At 46.7% G+C, this 23,297-nt stretch overlaps 1 protein-coding gene across 1 annotated transcript in view; it reads right to left on the bottom strand.

Moving 5' to 3' along the window:
- LOC128598602 (GTPase IMAP family member 4-like) overlaps positions 1–19,078 on the bottom strand; it is a 105,682-nt gene extending 86,604 nt beyond the window's left edge. Inside the window, exon 1 of the mRNA XM_053609185.1 lies at positions 18,889–19,078. The gene's annotated coding sequence lies outside the window, so the exon portion shown is untranslated. The remainder of the gene's footprint in view (positions 1–18,888) is intronic.
- Between the last annotated feature and the right edge of the window lie 4,219 nt (positions 19,079–23,297).

Genomic DNA, 23,297 nt, shown 5'->3' with positions numbered 1-23,297 from the left:
TTAGTGGTATATTCATAAATCAAATACACTCAGCAACTTTTTAAAAATAGAGTAAACTAGTGACGTGCAACATGGATGGATCTCAAGTCAAAGAAGCCAAATGCAAAAACTATGTACTATGTGATTCCATACTACAAAGTTCAAGAACAATCAAAATTACTCTATGTTGATAGAAGTCTGCACAGTGATTTTCTCTGGAAAAGGACAGTAAGAACTTCTAAGGTGATAGAAATGCTCTGTATCTTTATCCATATGGTGATCACATATGTATTGATACGGGAAAAGGCACTGAGCTGTATACTTAAGATTTGTACATTTTACTCTATGTAAATTCACCTCAGTAAATTGCTGTAAAAACCTGCAAACCTGCACCCTAAAACTGTCTCTCCACTCATCCCCAGTTCCCATCACTTCTCCTGTGACCCACAGTCAACACCAGACTCATGTACTGAGCAAAAGATAGAGTCAGCAACTGCAAGGAATATTCACTGGGGCTGATGCATCAACAGCCCTCAAGGACAGGGATCATCACTCATCTGCTCAGCAGCAGACCACGAAGATGCAATGAACACACAATTGTGTGCAAAGCAAGGTGGCTAAAATGCTAGTGACACAGGTCCATGTTGTGTCATCTTGAAATAGTTATCACATCATGAATCTCAGCTAATACGTTGGTAGGATAGGGATATTAACGCCCACATCTCAGGGCTGTTGAAAGGACTAAGAGAACAGCACCTGTAAAGTCCTCAGTGTCCTGACTGGCTTCCTAGGTCAGGAGGACATTGAATAAGGCCTCAATGCCCCTCTTCCTCACTCCTCTTGTCCTTTACAACCATCGGGACTTCAGTAGACATGGCAGCGCTTTCCTCCTCTCTTATCCTGTCTCACTCCTGCTGCTGTTCAAGTTCACGTCTGTATAGCTCCTGAGAGCTTCCCCTAAAGTGCTTTCCCCAAAACCATACAAATTTGGTGCCACATATTTTCCTTTATGACTTTTACCAAAATAATAATTCATTCTTTCAGATATTGTCTCTGCCTTCAATTCAGGAAAGACAATTCAGTGTAGTGATCAAAAGCAGGAGCTAAGGAAGAAAAATGGAGCCCCCAAGAGCCAGGAGCTGGTATGGCATCCACAGCAAGGCCATGACATCCCTCTCTTCCTCATGTAACAGCATCACAGATCATCAGACAATGGTGTTCTGTGGCCATGACCACTCCACAGTCATTTCTGAACACAGAAAACCCTCCCTGTCCTAGCTAAGAGGACAACAGCTGCTTCCTGACGATGTTAGCATCACTTCCCCCTTATCCCATTAGAGAAAAGAATTATTAAAGTGCCCAGTCAAGGAACTACTCCCACTGCCTGACAGCATCCATTAGGAGCAATGGCTCCCTTTCTAGCACCTTCCTCCATCTCATCTAACACAAACCCACACCCTATGAAAAGTTCTTCCCAAACCCTTCTTTCTGAGGTGCCTTGTGGTTCCTCATGGTGGGCTAGGCCTTCACTACCGTGAGACAGTAAATCCAATTTCTTTCAGTCATAGTTATGTTCCTGGGGGTCTTGGCTAAAGAGCATCAACAGAATTTTGAAGCCCTACTGCCTAAATTCTCATATTTCTCACAGAGTTCATTCATTTGTGAAAAAGGATAGTGATAATGATGCTTTCTGTACACCATTGTTAAGACTGAACTATATATATTTTTAAGAGGATTGTACATTATAAGTTGTAAAGATTGAATTATATATATATAAGTTATTTCTATGCATGTAATATCAACCACATTTATCATTATTATCAATATTATGGTTTCATTATATGAGGAAATTCTATGAGGAACTCATGGAACATTCCCTGCTGAATACTTAGTTCTTACACAGGGCTGACCCAGAAATAACCTGCAAATCCTTCAATGAAGGCCTGGCTGCAGTAGTTGTGGATGTCCACCTTATGAAGCAAATTGCACCCACTAAACAGAAGGAGGTAGAGCTCTATGCATTGGCGTGTGCAGATTGGCAGGATATATCACCAATAGTCATCACTACATAGCACTGTGGTTCCATCAGCAAATTCTGAAAGTTGTTATTGTCCATGCAGGACTGACTTCTGCCTTCCAAACAGTGCTGGATCCAGGGCCCAAAAGAAGAGGCTGACTTAGGAAAAGAAGCCACAAAAGGCAAGTCCAGCTCTATAATGTTTCCAAAAAGTCAATAGACACTGTTCCAGGACCGTTGCTGGTACTGCACCTATTCATAAGTGTCAGGAGTTCCTTGGAGAACAGTTTGTGGCCATTAAACTAGTCTAGGTCTCCAGGGTGCATTTTTGTTCTGATTTATATGGATAATTTATCCACTTTACTTTGACTGCATAATTCATTAAAAAGAATACGGTGCGGTGCCTGTGGTTCAGTGAGTAGGGTGCCAGCCCCATATACCGAGGGTGGCGGGTTCAAACCCAGCCCCGGCCAAACTGCAACCAAAAAATAGCTGGGCGTTGTGGCGGGCGCCTGTAGTCCCAGCTACTCGGGAGGCTGAGGCAAGAGAATCGCTTCAGCCCAGGAGTTGGAGGTTGCTGTGAGCTGTGTGAGGCCACGGCACTCTACCAAGGGCCATAAAGTGAGACTCTGTCTCTACAAAAAAAAAAAAAGAAAGTGAAAAAATGATAGGCAATCATAATGAACCTGCTATTCTTAGAAACTTCCTAAACTTCATTTTAACCTCATCTTTGTCAGCCAAGAAAACCTGCCCTCTGCTTTTTTTGCCTGCCTTTGCCCCGTATCATGATAAATTCTACTTTTTTATTTCCTTTTTCTTTTTGAGATGGAGTCTCACTCTATGTCCCTGGGTAGAGTGTCGTGGCATCACAGCTCCCAGCAGCCTCAAAATCTTGGAGTCAAGCAATCCTCTTGCTTCAGCTTTCCCAGTAGCTGGGACTACAGGTGCTCAACATGACTTCTGATTAATTTTCTATTTTTAGTAGAGATGAGGCTCATTCTTGCTCATTCTGGTCTCGAACTCCTGAGCTCAAGTAATCCACCGGCCACAGCCTCTCAGAGTGCTGGGATTATAGGCATGAGCCAATGCACCCGGCTTGATACTTTCAATCATCTCTTAAGATAAGGGCTAAAATTTGTTTGTTAACTTGCCAATAAAGTCTAAAGTCCTTAGGCTTAAACAGCCCTCAGAATGGGAGAAGATATTTGCAGGTTATGTCTCCAACAAAGGTTTAATAACCAGAATCCACAGAGAACTCAAACATATAAGCAAGAAAAGAACAAGTGATCCCATCGCAGACTGGGCAAAGGACTTGAAGAGAAACTTCTCTGAAGAAGACAGGCACACGGCCTACAGACATATGAAAAAATGCTCATCATCTTTAATCATCAGAGAAATGCAAATCAAAACTACCTTGAGATATCATCTAACTCCAGTAAGATTAGCCTATATCACAAAATCCCAAGACCAGAGATGTTGGCATGGATGTGGAGAAAAGGGAACACTTCTACACTGCTGGTGGGAATGCAAATTAATATATTTCTTTTGGAAAGATGTTTGGAGAACACTTAGAGATCTAAAAATAGATCTGCCATTCAATCCTATAATTCCTCTACTAGGCATATACCCAGAAGACCAAACATCACATCATAACAAAGATATTTGTACCAGAATGTTTATTGCAGCCCAATTCATAATTGCTAAGTCATGGAAAAAGCCCAAGTGCCCATCGATCCACAAATGGATTAATAAATTGTGGTATATGTACACCATGGAATATTATGCAGCCTTAAAGAAAGATGGAGACTTTACCTCTTTCATGTTTACATGGATGGAGCTGGAACATATTCTTCTTAGTAAAGTATCTCAAGAATGGAAGAAAAAGTATCCAATGTACTCAGCCCTACTATGAAACTAATTTATGGCTTTCACATGAAAGCTATAACCCAGTTACAACCTAAGAATAGGGGGAAAGGGGAAAGGAGGGGAGGGAGGGGGGAGGTGGGCAGAGGGTGGGAGATTGATGGGATTACACCTGTCGTGCATCTTACAAGGGTATATGTGAAACTTAGTAAATGTGGAATGTAAATGTCTTAGCACAATAACTAAGAAAATGCCAGGAAGGCTATGTTAACCAGTGTGATGAAAATGTGTCAAACAGGGCGGTGCCTGTGGCTCAGTCGGTAAGGCGCCGGCCCCATATACCGAGGGTGGCGAGTTCAAACCCGGCCCCGGCCAAACTGCAACCAAAAAATAGCCGGGTGTTGTGGCAGGCGCCTGTAGTCCCAGCTACTCGGGAGGCTGAGGCAAGAGAATCGCTTAAGCCCAGGAGTTGGAGGTTGCTGTGAGCTGTGTGAGGCCACGGCACTCTACTGAGGGCCATAAAGTGAGACTCTGTCTCTACAAAATAAAAAAAAAAAAGAAAATGTGTCAAACGGTCTATGAAACTAGTGTATGGTGCCCCATGATCACATTAATGTACACAGCTATGATTTAATAAAAAAATAAAGTCCTGGGCAGCGCCTGTGGCTCAGTTGGTGGGGTACCGGCCCCATGTGCCGAGGGTGGCTGGTTCAAACCCGGCCCCGGCCAAACTGCAACCAAAAAATAGCTGGGCGTTGTGGCGGGCGCCTGTAGTCCCAGCTACTCGGGAGGCTGAGGCAAGAGAATCGCTTAAACCCAGGAGTTGGAGGTTGCTGTGAGCTGTGTGAGGCCACGGCGCTCTACCGAGGGCCATAAAGTGAGACTCAGTCTCTACAAAATAAAATAAAGTCCTTAGGCTTATGCTTACAATAACCTAAGTTTGATACCTCTTATTACTTAAGATTATTTATAAATAAGCTGAAGTTCCATCATACAATGCAATATTTCATTTATTTGTACCCATCTTTATCCCACTAGCTTCAGCAACAAAGAGATCCTTAGAAACATTAAAAGAATTCTTACCTGGCTCAGAGCTTGTAGCTCAAGCGGCTAAGGTGCCAGCCACATACACCAGAGCTGGTGGGTTGGAATCCAGCCTGGGCCTGCCAAACAACAATGACAACTATAACCAAAACAATAGCTGGGCATTGTGGTGTGTGCCTGTAGTCCCAGCTACCTGGGAGGCTGAGGCAAGAGATCACTTAAGCCCAAGAGTTTGAGGTTACTGTGAGCTGTGACTCCACAGCACTCTACCCAGGGTGACAGCTTGAGACTCTGTCTCAAAAAAAAAAAGAGAATTCTTACCTTGAATCTGCTGCCTTTAGTTTTGTTTTTTGGGGTTTTTTTTTTTTGTTTTTGTTTTTTTGAGACAGAGTCTCACTTTGCCGTCCTCAGTAGAGTAAGAAAGAAAAGGAGGAATCCTTCCTCTCAGAGTCACAATGGTGATTCCACTGACGTGGAAGTTAAGACTACCACCTGGCCAGTGTGGGCTCCTCATGTCTCTAAACAACAGGCTAAGAAGGGAGTTACACTGCTGGCTGGGGTGATTGATCCTGTCTATCCAAGGGAAAGTGGACTCCTACACCACAGTGGAGGTAAGAAGGGCATGGCTGAGGGCATTTCTTAGTTCTACCGTGCCCTGTGATCAAAATCAAAAGAAACCAACCCAATCCAGGCAGGACTACAAAGGGCCCAGACCCTTCAGGAGTGAAGGAATAGGTGACCCAGCCAGGGAAAGGTCCACAACCAGCTGAGGTGCTTGCTGAAGCAAGGGGAATAGAGAGTGGGTAATAGAAGAAGGTAGTTATAATACCAGTTGTGACCACGTGACAGAAGCAAGAATTGTCGTTGTCATTTTATTACTTATTTTGTTATGAATGTATGTGTGTGTGAAGTATGCTTGTTTTCTCCCTTTCTTATCCCCTCGTCATGAAACATAAGATGTATTGACTTCATATCAGTGTTTAAGTGTTGTGAACTTTACATCGAGTATTTAAGTTATGGGATGTCAAGGAGAAAGGTAAACATCACCCGTGGACTTTACCTCCTTCTCCAGGGAAGGAGTTAGTGTAGGTTCAGTTGCACATAGGACAGCTATCTCATGTTAGACAGAATTAAGATCTTGTTGTAGTCTTCACAAGTTGATAGGGTATAGACTTGTGATGATTAATTTTGTGTGTCAATTTACCTGGACCAGAGTGCCTAGAGAGTTGGTCAGACATTCTGAACATTTCTGTGATAGTGTTTTTGAATGAGATTTACATTTAAATCAGTGGACTTTGAGCAAAGCAAATTGCCCGCAGTAGTACAAGTGGGCCTCATCCAATCATTTGAAGGCCTGAGTAAAACAAAAGGCTTATCTGCCCCACGCAAGAAGGAGCCCCTCAGGAGCAGGGCTTTGGATTTTATCCGGTTCTGCAGCAGGCTGCCTTAGGACCCACACTGTAATTCTTCCTGAGTCTACACAATCATGTGAGCCAATTTCTTAAATAAATCTCTTCACACACACACTCTTAGTCTCTCTGTTTCTCTGCAGCACTTGACTATCACACTTGGCAAAGGTATTGAAGTGCTCAAGAATGGAAAAGCAAACGCCCTATGTGCTGAATACTAATTTGAAATTAGTAGATGAATAACTACAGGCCCACATGAGAAAAAAACGCAATGAAATTAAGAAGTGGGGACTGGGGGAGGGAAAGAGAGGACTTGGTAAGCTCCCACCTAATGGGTATATGGCACACCTCCTGGGTAAAGGACTCCAATGCAAACAATGTAATCCAATCATATATACCCTTATAGTAAATTGAAATTTTTCAAAAACTACTGAATTGTTCAGTCAGAGGGAAGAGCAAGTTCAAAGGCCTTGACCTTTTGGGGGAGTAGCAAAGAAGACCCCGCATCCAGACAGGAGAGAGTGGTAGAGAGCCACTCAGAGAACTGTTCATGAGCAAGGTGCAGCCGTGGGACCTGGCAAGACTTTGGACCCAGGACATCCGCCCCAATACCTAACCTCATCTTCCAAACTGTCTCCAGTCTGGTTTGTATAAAATGATATTTCATAAATGTTGCCCTTTGTCTATGATGTTTGTATCTTTTCATACATTTATTGGCTATTTAAGACTTCCCCTTCTGTGAACTGATAGTTAATATTCTTTGTCCATTTGCCCTATGGATTTTCAGTATCATTTATTGATTTGTAGAAATGATTTGTATGTTCTGGTTACTAAACTTTTATTGATTCTACACTTTTCATAGACCTTCTCCAAAGTTGTGTCTTATTTTTAAATTTTCTTCATATTGTGAAGAAACAAAATAATAAAATAAATTTAAACAAAAATAAATTTTAATCCATTCATATTTATCAACCCTACCTTTTATAATTTGAGTATTTTATATTTTATTTTAAAACCCTCTTAAAATGTGAATCAGTATATGAAAAAGATAAATCACATTTTTCTAATATTATTTCCTACTTTTAATTGTTAGATCTTTAATTTTCCTGGAATTTATTTTTGTGTATAGTAAAACAGGCCAGTAATTCAATTATTTTTCCATATTCGCAAAAATGGCAAACACTGTTGATTGGCTAAACCAATTAACTACCTTCTCTTTTACACATCACCCACTAAAAATGATGAGTTAGGGAAGGGGTCTAGATACTTTTTAGGGTAGACAGAAAAATGGCTCCCCACAATGTCCAGGTACCAATCCCCAGAATCTATGGCTGTGTTATCTTGCACAGTAAAGAGGACATTGCTGATGTGATTAAGGATTTTTTTTTTTTTTTTGTAGAGACAGAGTCTCACCTTATCGCCCCCGGTAGAGTGCTGTGGCGTCACAAAGCTCACGGCAATCTCCAAATCCTTGGGCTTAGGCAATTCTCTTGACTCAGCCTCCCAAGTAGCTACTACCTGTAGTAGACTACAGGTGCCCGCCACAACGCCCGGCTATTTTTTTGTTGCAGTTTGGCAGGGGCTGGGTTTGAACCCGCCACCCTCAGCATATGGGGCCGGCGCCCTACCCGCTGAGCCACAGGCGCTGCCCATGATTAAGGATTTTAAGATGGAGAGATATTCTCGGATCACCTAGGGGGGCCCAATGGTCCTTATAAGGGTGTATATAGGAGGAGGGCAGGAAAGTCAGAGTGATAAAAAGGAGATGTGAGGACAGAGGCAGAGGTTACAGAGTGAGAGACTGGAATATGTTACACTGCTGGCTTTGAAGAGAGAGGAAGGGGCCGGGGGCCAAGGGAGATGCAGGTGGCCTCTAGAGCCTATAAAAGGAAGGAAAAAGATCCTCCCACAGAGTCTCAGGCGGATCACATTCCTGTCCAAAAACCTTGCTTTCAGGACTCTGGCCTCAAGAACGATAAAATGATAAATTTGTAGGTTTTAGCCACTAAATTTGTGGCAATTTATTACAGCAGCCAAAGAAAACTAACACATTCTCTATTCCAGCTTCCCTTTTAATTAGGGGTGTCCATGTGACACACAGATGACAAATAAGGGAAATTGTGCTTGGAGCCTCTGGGAAGAGCACTGTTTTCTTGGTGATAGGGCCAGACTTAAGTAGAGAGCCTCTGCTTCATCCCTTCCCCCTCCTTAAATGGAATTGAAGTGTGGTCTGGAATTGTGACAGATGTTGTGGCCAATGAGGTAACAAATACAAAAACAGAAAGCCAACATGTACCTGCAAGCTAATGTATGACAAAGCAGGAAGATAAAAGACCTTTCTCTGCCTGGTGAGCTGGGAGGCCTGAACCCACATCCTGCTTGGGCTGTGGTCCCCAGACTGCTAGTGAGTAAACCACCTGAGCTGCCAGAATATCCTGGAGATGACCTCTCTGTTAAATATTCACTTAATAATCCTATGGTTTAAGCTCTTGCTAATCAAGGTGTAATTCATAAATTAGCAACATTGCCTACAACTGAGATTTCACTAAAATGGTAGAATGAGAGCCCACCCCAGACCCACTGAGTCAGAAGCTGTCACTTAAAAAAGTCCAGGTGACTCTCAAGAGCATTCCAGTTTAACAAGGACTGGTTTAAGCCACGTTTAGTCAAAAATGAGCATTCCTAAATAATTCCACATGAAGAGCCAGGTTTCCCCCGGCCCCATTTATGGAATAGTCCATTCTTCTTCCAGTGATTCTGTTGGATACCCAGTGCCCACAGTTCCATAATTCAATCCCTAAGTTCTGTTTCGTCCATTGGACTCTTGGTCTTATATTCCTGAGCCAGAATGTCTCCATTACTAAAGCCAATGTGACTTAGTGTAACTTTAAAACAAGTCTTAGTTATCTGACTGAAGTGCTCTCAACTCTCAACACGTTCAAAATTATGTTTGGCTAATGTATCCTCATCGGCTATCAATTTCCTGAGAAAGTCTGAGCGTTGTTGCATTGAATTTCTGAATGCTGAAATTTTGAACGCTGTTGCGTTGTATTAATACCTTAGTTTGAGAGACACTGACATTATTATAGTATTCAGCCTTTCCTCCGTTCTTTTTGTTGACTAGTTTTAAATATGTTCTAATGTCAATGATGATTTCTTTGTGACCCATAAAATAGGAGAAGTGATGACTAAATTTCTTTTTTTTTTTTTTTTGTAGAGACAGAATTTCACTTTATGGCCCTAGGTAGAGTGCCATGGCATCACACAGCTCACAGCAACCTCCAACTCCTGGGCTTAAGCGATTCTCTTGCCTCAGCCTCCCAAGTAGCTGGGACTACAGGCGCCCACCACAACACCCGGCTATTTTGTTGTTGTTGTTGCAGTTTGGCCGGGGCCGGGCTTGAACCCACCACCCTCGGTATATGGGGCCGGCATCTTACCAACTGAGCCACAGGTGCCGCCCGTGATGACTAAATTTCAAAAAGCATTGAGAGTTGGCTACCTTTTTATTTATTTCCAGTGTCGAAACACAGCAAAAGAACAATGTCTATGTAAAGTATGTGTTATTGGTTGAGATTTACTTGTTAGTCCACTAATATTATTTTTTAATATTCCTGTGGGATTGAAAAGAATGTGCAGCCTGGTACTATGGTGCTTATACCATCAGGGACCCCACCTCATCTCTGCCCTTACCTGTGGTCCCCGGATCATTAGTAAGTAAACACTGAGCTGAAGGAAGCAGAGACCTCCTGCAGGACTGAAGGAGAAAGAAATGTATTTCCCAATGAAGCAGCATTGTTTTACATGGTTTTCCAGCACCGTGTGACTAAATTTGAGTCTTTGCCAGATTTCTACATGCAGCATCATATTGAATCAGGACTCACACACAAGCACACAAATACTCTTACCGTACATACAATTGTCCAACCTGTACCATTTCCTCCTAAGCACATAGAAAATGCATTTAAAGACCAAAAGGAACCCAAACCTGCCCCTTTCTCACTCTCTCCTTTGTTGGTCCACGTTTCCTTCTGATCACATCTCCCAGGCCACTCTGGAGACCTTGGCAGAGCAACTGAGAGAAAAAAGGAGAGCTTTCTCCCCGGAAGTCAGTGAAGACTCTACAGGCAGCCTCCACCCTCTTCTCAGGAAATAGCCCAAGCAGGATGTGGGTTCAGGCCTCCCACCACAGCTGCCAAAGACAGTAGGGACTCATCCCACATCTAGGGGCCATTTCCACGCACAGAAAGGTGGTCAGAGAAGCTTCCAGAGCCCAGCACGGGGAGGACTTTAGCTGCAGTTCAACAGATGAGTCAGAAAGAGGAAAGGAAGGGTTAACATGAGGGCCAGGTTGGCTTAAATGTAGGTGAAATCAGAAGTATTGTTTGCAGTAAAGTGTTGCCCACCTCCCATGCCCAGTTAACAGAATCCTAAGTGCAGAGACTGAGAACTATAGCAAAAGTGAATATGGAAAAGCAGCGAGCCTCTGGTGACTCCCCATCCAGCACAGGGCTCCTGGGAAGCCTTCTTCCCACATGGTTTTTCCTCCTTGGGCCACCCTCCCTGACACCCTCTCCTCCTAGGACAGCCCCTCCCACAGACATCCCCAGTGAGGTGAGGCGCCCATTCCTGCCGAGGTTGCTCCGCAGCAAGTTGGGGAGGTATTTTGGAGACCAAGTGGAGACCTTCCCGGAGCCCTGCAGTCAGAGCTGGCAGGCAGCCCTGTCTCCATGGCTGGGTGGACTGCCTTCCCTGTGGCAAGCCCACCATCCCCCCACACACATGCAGCACACACACGGGCACACGTACTGTGGTCCTGTCCTCTGGCCTCTCCTGGTCTCAGAGCCTCCCAGATCTACCAGGTCCGGTCTCTCCATCTCTCGGCCTGGTGGAAGCAGCTGCTGTGGAGCAGAAGCAAATCCTGCAGAGGGTGAGGGTCAGAAAGAGGACGGCAGGGACTGGTCAGCTTCCCAGGGCCTGAATCCTGCTGGCAGGAGAATTTCACGTCTCTCTTTTTTTTTTTTTTTTTTTTGGCTTACATAGGAATTTTAATTACATGACATAATGTTAAGTTTAAAAAGCAGTATGCAAAATTATATACAAAACTGAGCACATTACATGATATCAACAGGTAAAATAGGAAAAAAACAAGGCCAAAAATATTTATTGTAGTGGTCTCCGAACAGTGGAATTATGGATAAATTTCTTAATTCTTTTTAAAAATTTTATAGTACTTTATACTTTTTCCGTAGTCTATACTGAGTTTTATTTTGTTTTAATTTTTTTACAGACAGGGTCTCACGACATTCCTCAGGCTGGTCTTGAACTCCTGGCCTTGAGTATCATCCTGCCTTGGCCTTCCAAAGTGCCAGGATTACAGGCATGAATCACTGTGCCCAGCCAATTTTTTTTATTATTATTGTTTGGGATTCATTGAGGGTACAAGAAAAATTTCCGAGTCTTTTTGCAAAGGGAGTCACACATGCAGTCCAAGAGGAAGTTCAGGGTGTGCCTGGCCAAGGGTGAGCAAGTCAGGAGCCCTCTGGACTCAGGGAGGAGCCAGCTTCAGGGACACGCCTGCATACCTTCCCGGGCCACTGTCTGCCTTTGGGGGTCGAGACACAGCAAAAGACTTGAGGGCACAGCCCCTTAGGCCCCTGCAAACTGGGAAGATTGGGAGACACAGCAAAAGACTTGAGGGCACAGCTCCTTAGGCCCCTGCAGACTGGGAGGATTGGGGGGTGTCAGTCTTAGCAGGGGGATAGATCCTGCCCGTCCAAGAGGGCTGGCTGCTAGAGGAGGGGCTTTGGTGCTGGCAGGAGAGGGAGGGCTTGTTGTGCCCAAGGCAACAGCTGTGAGGGACCCCTAAAGGCTCTGAGCAAAGCCAGTGGGGGGAGGGGGAGGCTCAGAGCAGATGTCTCCCAACTGGTCCCCCCACCTCTCTCACCCCTTCCCAAAAGTTAAGTAAAAACATGAAGAAAGTGTTTGCTCTCTGTCCCAACTCCTCATCCTCTGCCCTGAAGTGGCCTTTTCAACCTTCTGTATCGAGTCCTCAGTGGCCCACCAGGCAGGGCTTCCTTGGGCAAACTCCGAGCCTGGCGCACCAACGCCGCCCTCGGGAGAATGAGTGCTTTTCCCCAGCTTGGAAAATACTACACCTTCATGCTTACAAATTCCTCATAAGATGAAACTCCTTTTGTAAGAAATCACAGTGTCCCAAAGCCCCAGCCTCTACTTTATAAGGAAGTGGGACACTGAGTAGGACTTTGTTTTTAAGCAGGGTAACAAACACACAACGTTCAATTTACCGTTTTAACTATTTCTCAGCATACAGTTCAGTGCTGTTGAGCAGGTCCACAGTGGCATGCAGCAGACGGCAGAGCCTTTCACAGGTGACACTGAAACTCTAGACGCCTTAGACTCCACTCCCCAGCCCCGCCCCCGGCCCTGCCGACCGCCTTCCTGCTTCCTGTTTCTATGTATCTGACCTCTTCACGTTCTCATGTAAGTGGACGCAGACAGTACCTGCCCTTTGTGACTGCCTTATTTTGCTTAGGAGAATGACCCCGAGGCTCGTGGCATGAGCTGGACCCTTCATAAGGATGCCCCATGTGGGATGCAGAGGCTGGAGACGCTAAACACTGCAGCTACATTAGTTTTCCAAAAATCTGAAGTGATCTGAGCCTTCCGAGGGGGCCCTGGAGAAGGGGGAGCAGAGGGGTCTGCTAAGGTATGGGGGTGCATGCTTTAGATATGAAGGCTCTAAGGCAGGCAGAATCATAGGTTGTGGGGTGCTGCTCTCAGCTTATCACGTCCCCTTGGACTGGTTCTCATGTGCTGGGCTGGAGGATTCCTTCACCTTGCTACGAACCCAGAGAAAAACCGGGTTGTGTTGGGATGGCCCAAGAAGGGTTTGGGGGACACACAAAACACACCTTGGTGGGGAAAAGTGACAAAGCCTCTGCCACTTTCCACCCTCTTACCTCCTTAGTAAAGAAGGACCCCACCCTTTATTAGGCAGTGGGTCAACATAGGCAAAGCCACAAGACAATAAGACAAGAACCTTCATCCAGGTTGATGCTACTCACCCCACTGGGTTACTGCCAGAGCCGGGGATCCACTTAGGGGCAGAAGCAAGGGCTCAGGAAGAAATCGTGGCCCCCAAACAGAGAAGACCATAAAGTGAGTGAAGAAAAAGTTCCCTCCTTCTTAAATGAAATACTAAGCATCCATTGGGTGCTCTGCAAGTAACTCCACAAAGTCTTAACAAATGGATTACTTTCTACATTGACCATTTTGCAAAATTACCTTGCAGCAATTTGCTCTTGGAGTGTTAATTCTGTGTGGAAGGAAGGCTGCCTCACTCTTGTCAGTGATCTGAGGAAGGATGGGAGCTGCCTGCCCCCAACAGCTTTGTAACTAATGACAAGTGCGGAGAGGAAAAAAAAAAAAAAACACTCCCCCAGAGACCTAAAGCACCTAGCAGACTGGTGAGACAGCCCTGTCCCCTCTGCCCATCCCAGACTCTGAGGGACTATAGGCAGGAGAGGGACTGGATCGTCCAGAAATCAGATAAGCCAGGAAGACACAAGTTAATGCAGGGAGAAATCCACTGGAACCAAGCACCGTATTAGACACAGGGACGGCAAGAGTCAGCAGGACAAATCCCTGGCTCAGGGAGCCCTGACCCAGCCTGATGCAGGGGAAAGGCCCAACCTGTGGGTATGAAACAGTGTAACAGAGAGGTATCCAGGCCACCAGGGAGTGCAGAAGAGTGCTGCAAACCCTACAAGATGGGAAAACCACCAAGTAGAGAAATAAACTTATAAACAAATCAACAAAGTGGTCATTTGCCGTGGCAGGTGCTGCAGTGAAGAAGATTGCGAGGCACCGCGGGGGAGCTGGCTGCACGGGAAAGGTAACATCCACTGAAGTCTCGGAAGGCAGGTAGAAATGTGCCTGCCAGATGATGGAGTGAGGGGCACCTGAGGCAGAGGGAGGTAGCAAAGGCTGTCACAGGCAAGGGGTACTGAGAACCCCTGGCATATGTGGAGAAAGGGGTCAGAGTGGAGGCAGAGAACCTGGGAGAGTGTCTACCCAGTTACCCAGTTACCTATGGGGGTGGACAGGGAAACAGACGTGTGATATATTTACTAAGAACAATGGAAGATTTTTTTAAAGATGAATTTAGAGTTGCTGACACAGTTGTCCCAGTTGCCACATCAAAGGGAGTGCTATAGCACTGACATCTTTCTTGTTTTGAAAATTATCATATGTTGTTTCACTTCGAAGATGGAAAATGTGTGTGTTTACCACAGTTTTGGCAGATGACAGTAAAGAGTCTTGTAACTAAATTTGTATGTTTTGACAATTTTGATGGAATTAAGTGTCTTATTCAAACAGAGTCCATGTTTGTTACACTCATAATTAGGAATAATATGCTTATTTTAAAACTTTTAGCTTGAAGAAAGGACACCTTTTTCTGATTCACATAAAGGGTAGGGTCGTAGGGCTGACTGGACAGGAACAGTCTGGGATTACAGCACCTTTTAGTGGCTGAGAGGCTGGTATTCTGTGGGAAACGAGGGCATCAACGTGGGGACACTGAGCTGGAGGCTTCTAGAGACAGGCAGGCAGGAAGACCGAAGGCTGTGACTGATTCCTGTTTCCCTTGGGTTATTCATGTCAACCCTCTTACAGAACACAACTAAAATTAAACAGCATGAATATGTTTCTAAATCTGCTCAAAAGCCTCCCAGGGGCAACAAAACAATAAGGAATCACCAGGCCAAAGCAGGACGCTGACAAGTCGGCAAGCAGGAGGAAGGACCTTTCCTAGAGGCATTTGACCGTCCTGGAAAATGACAGCCTTTGCTCTGCACTGGGAAGAGGGAGGAGCAGGGCAAAAGTGGCACCAGACAAAGTTAAACAGGCAGGAAAAGACTTTACTCAAGGCTCCTGCAGCAGGAGAGAGAGGCCGGTCTGAACTCAGCTCCACTGCAATGGGAAGCAGAGGGGTCTCCAAGCACTGGAGCAGCTACTAGATAGTCCTGAGGATGTTAAGGGAGGTGGGTCACTGGGATGTGTCCAGAGAGGTGACTTATTCTTGACTTAGCTCATGTTTTTCTCTGTGATTAGGCCACTTGTATTTGCTAACTGGTGCAAATCAGGCTCCTACCATCCCTCAAAGACAAGAAGGTAAGAAGGTGAGGGTACTATCTCTATTGGTGTTTACATTTCCAAAGAATGGCTTCCAGGTCCTTGAGAAAGATGGTACCAGGTTGTAAAACTGCCAAGAAGCTTTAAAATGATTTACATCTCAAGTGAGCAAAGAAAGAATTTATGAGTTTTCTAGTGTAACTAATGCAAGGGAACAAAGTTCGAGGGCCTATACTTAGAAAGAAGTTTGTCTTAATGCTTCATCTAACTAGGGAAACACAAAGTCAGCTTGGTCGGAGTCTAACAGACTAACACTCCAAAAAAAGCTGAGCTTCTGAAGTGCTGTCTCCTCTCTTAGGGTGACAGTGACCTCGAAGTGGAACAACCTCCTGAAATGACAGCTTTGTTTGAGTCCTCTGGGTGGCTCAGGGAACTTCAAGTCTGGAACTTGGTTTAAAGCTGTTCAAGTTGAATACTGACCACAGGGAGCTTTGGAAGCAAATGCAAATAAATTCTCTCTGAGGATGTTTTTTAATGTTCATTGTGGGCCTCAGATTACACGTATATAAATAATCTCTAAGGACAATAATCTCTAAGGACAAGTTTGCCAAGTATGTTAACATAGCCCTGGGAAATCCAATCCCATCAACACCCAGCTAGAAGGGCCTCAGCAGCCATGAGTCTTGGAAGGTTCTCCCTCCCCTCTTTGGCTCCAGCATTCTCATCCTACTACCTCCCCCAGTCCCTCAGCCCTGGTTTTTGACCAGACAGGCTGCCAAGAAGTCTTCTGGGGCTGACTGATGGCTGCTCTGCACCGTAGTGGGATCCAGGGAGTGAACAAAGGAGAAGTGATAGATCCCAGGACTAGGAAGAGCCCAAGCTCTAAATCCCAAAGGGTGTCTTCCCTCCTGAGGGAGAACCCAGAAAATAGGCGGAAGTGAAGGCAAAATTCAGGGATCAAACAGAAGCAGCTGGGGCTCACTCAGGCCTGGATGGGAGCCCCAGCTGCTTAAGGCACCTCTCTGACATTGATTGCTCACCCAGTCCTGAGATACAACCAGCCACAGGAAAGTCCCCAATCTCTGCCTCTGCCTATCCTGGGGGCCCTGGCACTAGACCAGCCTCCAGAGCTCCAGGCCTGGCAGGCACCACCCAGAGCTGCACACAGAGCCCCTGGGCCCACAGGCTGTCCCAGAGAGCCACAGCTGACTGGGCTCCAGCCAGACACCCATGCCTGTTTCTGTGTGGCCTTCCCACACCTGTGCTGGGCCCTCGTCATCTTACTGTGGCAGTTGTGCTCCCTCAGGGCTTGTTCAGCAGATGTGGGAATAGGTCCTAGGGTGACATACTGAGACTGTGTTTCAAAAAAAAAAAACTAAAGCATGGCAGAAGTCATGAGAGGCTGAGAATGACACTGGGGCTACTACCATCCTGGACACCAAGAACCCAGGACAAGTCTGGGCAGAACCAGGGCCACTCTCCAGGGGATAGTCCCATCCTCTGCTTGTGTTGCACTTGCCCCAGAAGCATAGGCATCCTCTCTTCTCTTCCTTCCCTTCTCCTGCAGGTATTTCCCACTATATCCATGTTACACATCAACCCCACTCATGCCCAACCCCCAGTTCCTGTAAACACCCACAGATCATCTTGTGACAACCAGAGCAAGAACCAGGCTCACTACCCAGAGGTCAGGGAGTTCAGTCAAGACAGCTTTCTCCAGTTTCAGTTTCTGTCACGCTTGTGAAGATGATAGGGATCAGGTGGAGATTCCGGGGCAGAGACCAGTCACCTGTTCATCCTGTGATTTTGTCTTCATGCTTGATAACAACACACTTCAGTGGGAAAATGCCCCAGCACCCCAACCGCCCCCATAGCCTCAGCTGCCCTCTCACTACAAATGCCCTGGGGATTCAGGCTGGACAGGGAGGATCCTGGAACTTCTGCCAAAATTAATGTCTTTACCCATTCAGAGGGACCCCCCAGATTCCTCTGCACTCTCTGCTCTGGGAATATCCCAGTACAAGAGGGTAAAGCTGTCACAGCAGCCAAAACAGCAATGATGACTGCCGGAGGTGGAGTGCAGACTCTGGGCTACAGGGATGCTTAGGACTCCCAGAGCCAAGCAGGGACCCAGGGCTCACTGCACAAGTCCCCAAATCAGGTCTCCAGATCAGCAGGAAAGACTGAAACCTGTGTCTCCTTTGGGGGTCCCCACAGATACAACCTCCATCTTCCAACCCCCAAGCCCTTTCATGTATCCCAGGCCCTAGGGGAACTCTGCATAACCTCATACTGGAAACGTGTGTGGCATGTCAGGGATGGGGGGCGGGGAGAAAGACTGACCCATGCAGCCTGAGTCCCCCAAACACAAGATGCCCACTTTACAGAGGATGGGCTCTCCCGAAGCCCTTCCTGCTGTTGTCTTCTCTCCCTTCTCTGGTTTGACCAGGGGCTCCTTCCCCACCATGCACTGCCACCTGCTGAGATGCCACCTGTCTGTTGTTGCCCTGGGAACTAGACGCTCGGAGACACAAAGGAAAGCACTGCAGACAAAATGAATATTATGAAAGGGAGACTGAGGCTCGCTTGGGCACTCAATGACTACCCACATTTATTGGGTGTTTTTTATACACAACGCTAGTCCAAAAATAAAAAGGTATAGAAATAGAAAAGGGAACAAATAATGGTGAAATCATAGAGACTGCCAAAAAATTCTTTGTTCAGCACATATGCTGCTGGACACATACATAGTTAATCTAAATCGAGAACACTTTGCTCAATGCTTAACCACAATGGCACCTTGCTGTCCGTTCTGTTTGATTAGTTCCCTAAAACTTAAGAAAGGATAATTTGCTAAAAGGAGAATAGAACAGAATACTTCTTCCCGTAACCTCCGCAGGCGCCCAGCCCCCAACTGCAACTGTGCAAAGTCCTCCGGTAACTTTCTTTTCTGTGAACATTTAACTGATTGTTCTTACTAGCCCAGGCAGGTCCACAGAGAAAGAAGTTTTTCCATCTCAGGGCAATGTTCCTCAGGGAGCACATGAGGCCATGTCACTTGCTTTGGTTGGGGGGCCAGTAACCCTCCACCTGTCAACTAAAATGGGTGCTGTCTTTTCTTCTTCTTGGCCTACAGATAAGAAGGATGTTAGAAACCATCAACGAGGCGGCATCTGTGGCTCAGTGGGTAAAGTGCTGGCCCCATATACCGAGAGTGGCGAGTTCAAACCCAGTCCCAGCCAAACTGCAACAAAAAAATAGCAGGGCATTGTGGCGGGCACCTATAGTCCCAGCTACACCCAGGAGCTATGAGCTGTGTGACACCACGGCACTCTACTGAGAGCAATAAAGTGAGACTCTGTCTCTACAAAAAAAAAAGAAAAGAAACCATCAAGGAAGCAATTTAGCATCACTCACGGCCACCTGTACTCCTCTTTGCTTGGGTTCATCCTATTGTGACAGTCATCTGTGTGGCTGGAATGTACATTGCGGACGTAGCACTGTGCCCCGGCCAGGCAGGCTTTTGTGGGCTCCGTGCTCTTTGCCTGGAGACAGTGGGAGAGCAGGAGGAAGAGATGGCTTGACCCAAGTCATCACAGCATATGCCACAGGGCGAGAGCGGAGGAAGGAAGAAGGGAGGAGGATTTCCCTCTGCCCAAAAGAGGCTCCGCCTTCCCACCACCCTGTGTGACTGGTAGAGGGAGAAAGGGCAGACAGGGGAGGTCAGTCAGACACCCGAGGAGGGGCCTGCACCCCACTTCCTAGCAAGGAGATGAGGAGAACCCAGAGAGAAATGGCCACCAAGAGTGCCCATGCAGGTGGCACGGCAGCCTCAGAATAGATCCCCACACCCCAAGCTCTGTGGAAGTACAGAGTACAGCTAAACCCAAAAGCCAAGTGGGACTTTGGAGGAGCATTTCAAATAGCCCTGTGCCCAGGAACCAACAGAACCTCTCACACCTTGGCACCGAGAACAATCCAGAAACAGCACAGCTCTGAGGAAGGGCAGCAATTAAAGGGTGCCTTGTTTCCTATCACCCAAGCAGAAAGAGGCTTTGTAGACAGAAATGAGATTGAGCTGCAGAAAATAAATGTACATTTCCTATAGATCTAAATATGTAACTTAAAATGGTTATCCACTAGCAAATGGCATTAGATTCTTACCCAAGGCAGAAGCAAATGTGTGTAGTTTTCTCTTTTTTTTTGTTAATTGGGACAGAGACTCACTTTGTCACCTCAGTAGAGTACCATAGCATCACAGCTCACAGCAACCTTAAACTCCTGGGCTCAAGGGATCCTCTTGCCTTAGCCTCCAAAATAGCTGCTGGGACTACAGGGTGCCTGCCACAACACCTGGCTTTTTTGGGGGGCGGGGGGTGTTTACCGGGACCAGGCCGGGTTCGAACCACCAGCCCTGGAGCATGTGGCCAGCACCCTAACCCCTGAGCTACGGGTGGCCCTCTAGGTTTCTATTTTAAACAATTGCTTGGAGAAGTGGGGAGAAGGGGATTGGTAAATTCACAACTAGGTACAGTGCTCACAGCCTGCGTGAAGGGCACACTTACATGTATAATTTGACTCAATCTGTACAAAAAGCACGTATATAGGCAAGTATCCCTAACCCTCCAAAATAATAATAAAAAGAAAAAGGAATTGTTTGTCAACTAATTTCTTTTTTTTCTTTCTTTTTTTTTTTTTTTTTTTTTTGCAGTTTTTGGCCGGGGCTGGGCTTGAACCCGCCAGCACCCTACTCCTTTGAGCCACAGGTGCAGCCATTTTGTTTTTTTTCTTGTCAACTAATTTCAAGTGTTTTTCTTCTTTCAGGGAAAATGAGGAAGCCAGGATGCAGCCAAAGCAAGCTTCCAACCCCACCCCACATTGACACAGGGTGTTTGAAGAGTTTGGGATTGAGGCTTCAGATACAGCCTTTGGGTGGGGCTGATGACACTCAGGCCCTGCCCTGTCTTTTAGATTTGGGGTTTGGTACTGTCAGTGGGGTGTCCCCCGTCTGACTCATGTGCATCTGCATCTTTACCAGAGCACAAGAGAGAGAATCTGCCTAGGTCCCTCTTCTGCTAACCACTCCCACTCCAACACATTAAGGTTAACAAACAAAAAGTAGTCTAGTTCAACTGGAATGAACTGGATAAAGACCACTTTGGAGAAGGGGACAGCTAAGATTTCAGGGCTGGGACATTTTGCAGAAAGTGTCCTAAGTTGAACTGCACCAACGTGGGTGGGAAGGAAGATTCAGTCTGGACGTGGGACATGGAGCTCTACAACCAGCAAGGCCTCGTTCCAGACACGGCAAAGGTCAAGGGCAGAACCAAGCCCGGCCCATCACAGGCACAATGCTGGTCCTGGAAGACAAAGGACATGACACTTAAAGAATTCTGCAACTAACCTGCTATAACACACAGAGCAAGAACAGTGTTCTCTAGAACACCCCTGGCTGGCTAAGCATGATGTGAAGAGAAGCGACATCTTTCTGGACATCTTGTTGTGCTGGACAAAGCAGCTTGGTAAGCTCACTGGAGACACACACACATTGCAAACTGCCAAAGACCTTTGGCGCTGCTGTTAGTGACATCAGGCTCTATCTCCCTGCCAGCAGCACGCTGCTGTGTTATTGATAATTGTGACCTGAAGTGTTCCCAATTCACACTTGATGCTGCACAAATGACATGCAGGTTATACTCTGCCCCAAGACTGTCAGGAGGGGAGCCCTGGAAATCCAGCCTGTATCTGCTCCTGACCCACCTGCCCACCACAAGCTGCCCTCGCTCTGAGAAAGGAGGGCTGTTTTCCTTGCCCCTGGCCCCAGACCAAGCCTTGGGCCTACCAACCAGGCACCCTGTCCTCTGAGGCTGCCTTCTTCCTCTATTTGCGCAAAGACTTTTTTCCTCCCAAGTGTCAGAGCATCTCTGAGGGTTACACTTCTGTGTGTGTGTTTGTGGGAGGGATTCCAGCAAACAGGAACCTTCTGGTAAAGGGAGGAGAAACCTGCTGTGGCAATGGGGCATCCATGTAAATGGAACTCAACCAAGAAGCCCCCTGGACTAGGAGGGCACAGAGAAAACCACAAAAGCAGTGAGAATGAAACTCAGCAAGAGGCCAGCCTAGGACAAGAGACAGAAGGACTGCAGGCGTCCCTTGCATCTTGGTATCTTAAACTCAAGTGCTCCTGCCCTGTGAGCTGAGAGCCAAAGCCAGGGTCTAACAAACCACAGCCAAAGCCCAGCACGTCTTTCCGGCTCTAGATATATAAACACACTGTGAAATGGTGAAAGGTATCTCAACACTCCAGGGGACTCTTAAGCTAAAACTAGAACTTCCCGGGAGGCTGGCTTGCAGCAGGCAGCCTTAACCCTCCCACAGGAGCCTCTCAGCACTTAACCTTCTGAGCCAAGGCAGAGCCTCCTGTGACCTTTTCTGAGAAGCTGACAATTAAGTTAACTGCAAGGTGTGACACCCACGTTCCTCGACTCCTGGCCCAGGACGTTTCTCCACACCACACGGTATTTGCGCGCGTTCCAGAGCCTAGTGAATTTTGAGAGTCAAGGTCATGGAAGTCCCTCTGGCTAAGAGGAGGCTCGGTAGATGGAAAGGGCATGGACTTCAGGGCAGATAAAGCTAGGGCCGGTCCCAGGCGGCAGCCAGAAGCAATCACACGGACTTCCTGCTCACTCCCATTCCCGGAGTACTCGCAGCAGCTGTGTCCCTGCCCAGCCTGCCGGCGCTCTCCGGGTCTGTGCTCCGGCTCCCTGACCACCGCGGAGGGCTCTGCTGCCACCTTCTGACTAACGTCTGCTACAGCTTTTCGACAACCTCTGATCAGCAAGATTGCAGGAAAGAGCGTCCTCGCCGCTCTGCGCGCCCGGCCTGGGGGAGTGGAGGGGGCTCCTTTCCAGCTTCCGAGTCAAGTCCCTCTCCCGTTGCAGCAGCCCTCACAGCGGTGCCAGGGAATCGTTGCAGAGAGAATGTACTGAGGCTCATTAGACAGGATATGGGCCAGAAAGAAATGGGTTGACTCCCGTTGTCAGTGCCTATCCAGTAACCTTCACTTCTGGTGAAAGTGGGCTGGAGCTTTAATCAGGGGGTTCTTGGGTGGTCAAAGAATTGAAAGACACTACTAACGAAGTCAGAGCCACAATAACAGAGGACGGGTGACCATCTCTTTCATCTCTTGTCAAAAGAGAGACAAGAAAAGCCTGCTTGCCACCCTCACGGCCAATCCATCCACATGCCTTCTAGGGAGGCTCTTCAAGCCTCACCAGTGGGCACCCTGACCAGAGGCTATTAGTCGACACAACCCTTCAGACCAGACTGGACAACACACCACGTTGGACTATTCAGAGTTTACTGAAAGATGCAAAAAATCTCTACAATTAAGACAAGGCTTAAAAAAAAAAAAAGGATAAGGCTTAACAGTGGGGGGGTGGGGAACAGTTCACAGCCCTCTACTCAGACCTGTACTTCTTATACACCTTAAAGCTCCCTTTCTCTACTGGAACATTCTTATTTAATCTCTACTTTACATTTTTCCTGTTCCATGGGGTGGAAAGCAGGCCAGAAATCAAACTGCATAGTCACTGCAGCCCCCTTTCAGTAAGCACAGGTGTCCTCTGGTTCCCTGGTTCTGTCTGCCCATAGATAAATTCATTCCTATGTTAATCTCCTCTGGCCCTATGCTTTGTTTTGTTAATTTCTAACCTTTTTTTCCTCTGGGCTGCTCTCTGCTTTTCAGAGACCCCCTACACTAGCACCCCCAGGAAAATCTCCATCCACTCCCGGAAACCCCAGATTGTGCTCTTGGGGATGGACGC

Source organism: Nycticebus coucang, chromosome 11 (assembly GCF_027406575.1).
Source record: "Nycticebus coucang isolate mNycCou1 chromosome 11, mNycCou1.pri, whole genome shotgun sequence".
Taxonomy (NCBI): Eukaryota; Metazoa; Chordata; class Mammalia; order Primates; family Lorisidae; genus Nycticebus; species Nycticebus coucang.
The sequence above is the reverse complement of the archived record's forward strand: the minus strand, read 5'-3'. Positions and strand labels throughout refer to the sequence as shown.